Source organism: Nanorana parkeri, unplaced genomic scaffold (assembly GCF_000935625.1).
Source record: "Nanorana parkeri isolate BGI_ZX_2015 unplaced genomic scaffold, ASM93562v1 scaffold1289, whole genome shotgun sequence".
In the NCBI taxonomy this organism is placed as follows: Eukaryota; Metazoa; Chordata; class Amphibia; order Anura; family Dicroglossidae; genus Nanorana; species Nanorana parkeri.
The window spans coordinates 459,451-461,814 of NW_017307557.1; positions in this window are offsets into that span (position 1 = coordinate 459,451).

Genomic DNA, 2,364 nt, shown 5'->3' on the forward strand with positions numbered 1-2,364 from the left:
TATATATATCAATATATATATATATATATATTTTAATTGAACCTAAGCAGTACCATAAAAATTTACCTTTTGTCTGGAATTCCTGAAATGCAGCACTGCACATCCTGGTTTTTCAAGGGTGCCTGGGCACTGCTTTGCTTATAGGTGCATGTCTGTAGTGTGAGATCTAAGGCACTACTGCATCTGTTGGTCTCAAAAGAGTTGGAGTGAGATTTGGTGATGTCACTACTGTATTGTTCATTCTTCTCTTTGATAAAATCTATGGCAGAAGGAAGCAAAGCCTTGCCTCTACCAAGTTGGCCATCTCCACACAGAGACACAGTGTAAAACAGGTATCTCAAAGGATCGGCCCATAGACCAGTTACTTTTGGCCTGCTGGTAGGGCCGCCGATAGGGAGGTAGGGCTGGCCCCCCTGTACTGGGCCCAGGCCCAATTAGGTCAGCAGGGGGTCCAGAGACAGAGAGGGGACTCTAACCTTTGGCAGCAGCCAGGGGCATAGCTAGGGCTGCCACCTGTCCGGGATTCACCCAGACAATCTTGGTTTTGAGTCCTGTATGTGCTTTGTCTGGGTTTCAGTCCAGATGAAACCCGGACACAAGATGTCACGATGTCAGGCGTACAGGTGCAACCACGAGGTTCTGGTGTTCCCACTTGAATGCATAGAGGAGGCATGGGACACAGGGGGATGCTGGGACTTAGGGAGCAAGGAAGTGTCTGAAACACTTGGTGCAGATAAGTCTTGAAGTGCACAGGGGTTCTGCTTCAAGCAGATGTGTTGCTCACTATTTCTCCTCATTCTTTCCCCTGGCTGTCTCTCCTTACTGCCTCTCTTTGCTGTCTCTCCTGGCTCTCCCGTGGCTGTCTCTCCTCGCTCTCTCCTCACTCTCCCCTGGCTGTCTCTCCTCGCTCTCTCCCCTGACTTTCTCTCCTCACTCACTCTCTCCTGGCTGTCTCTCCTCGCTCATTCTCCTGGCTGCCTCTCCTGGCTCTCTCCCCTGGCTGTCTCTCCTCACTCTGTCCTGGCTGTCTCTCCTCACTCTCTGTCCTGGCTGTCTCTCCTCACTCTCTGTCCTGGTGTCTCTCCATGTCCCAGCATTTGTTCTGGAACTAGTAGCACTACAAAGGAAGGCAAGCAGCAGACCGGAGTATGGAGCATGTCATCCTTCTTGTCACTGCTCTCATTATTATTGTCATTGCCGCATATTGTCACAATTGCCCATTTGTTACTCTCACATTGCCACGATTGCCCGTTTGTTGCTTGCATATTGTCACTATTGCCTCCAGACCTATCCTTTAATCCCCTCCCACTTTCAGCGCAATTTGCCCATACTCACCATTCACACCATTAGCTCCACCCACCACTCCACCCCTACACCATCTCATTCTCATGAATTAAATTTTTCATAAGTTCCTAATTGTATGCCTGTTGGTTTGTACTAGTATGCACTGAGAAACGCACACAATGAATTACACACTATGGAAGCTTGTTCTAAACGTACAGTACAGGTCTGGTCACTAATAAGACTTTTCTCATTACCAGATGAAAGAACCTGGCTGGGAACAGTGTGTAGCATTCTCTAAGCAAGGTTTGGTAGAAAAGGTCCAGATAAATGAAACTTTTTGTCACATTGTACATTCTCATAAGTCATCATTGGTAGTATGAAAATATACTGTATGTTGGAATCATTATCTAATTATAGAATAATAAGTTATAACTGACGAGAACTTAATAACAAGAAAAATTAGAATCAACTATGTGATCGTTCCTCTTCTATCCAAAGGCTAAACTAGAAAGTTTGCCAAAAGTTTAAACGATATTTAAAAGATTGCTGACATTTTAGATGCAAGTGGATTGAATCACATACTGGTTACTTATCTCTTTCAAGGGGGGTCATTTGCTAAAGGCAAATAGGCTGTTTACTTTGCATGGGAAGTATCCCTTAGCTTAGTGAATATGGCAAAAATTCACTTTGCAAAGAATACCCAATCACATGTAAGACATTTTTTTAAAATGTATTTTTGCTTGCACAAAGATAGGGAGAAACTCCTCCTGTAAAATAAAATTTCCTTTGCAAAGTGAACAGCCTGTTTGCCTTTAATAAATCAACCCCAAAAGGACTCTAACAGTGAGATCTCTGTGCTGGGGCTTCCAGATTGGTCCCTTCTTGCCATGGAGTCTCTCTCATGAAGACATTGGTTTGAGATGGATTGTCACTTTATCTTCATCATATAGACTATAGTTAATGGATCATCTACACAAAGTGACATTAGTAGGTATTGTAGTATCGTAGGCACAGCATAGCCTATATTTATAATACTTTAAATACTGTGTATCTTTACATACACACATATATATATATATA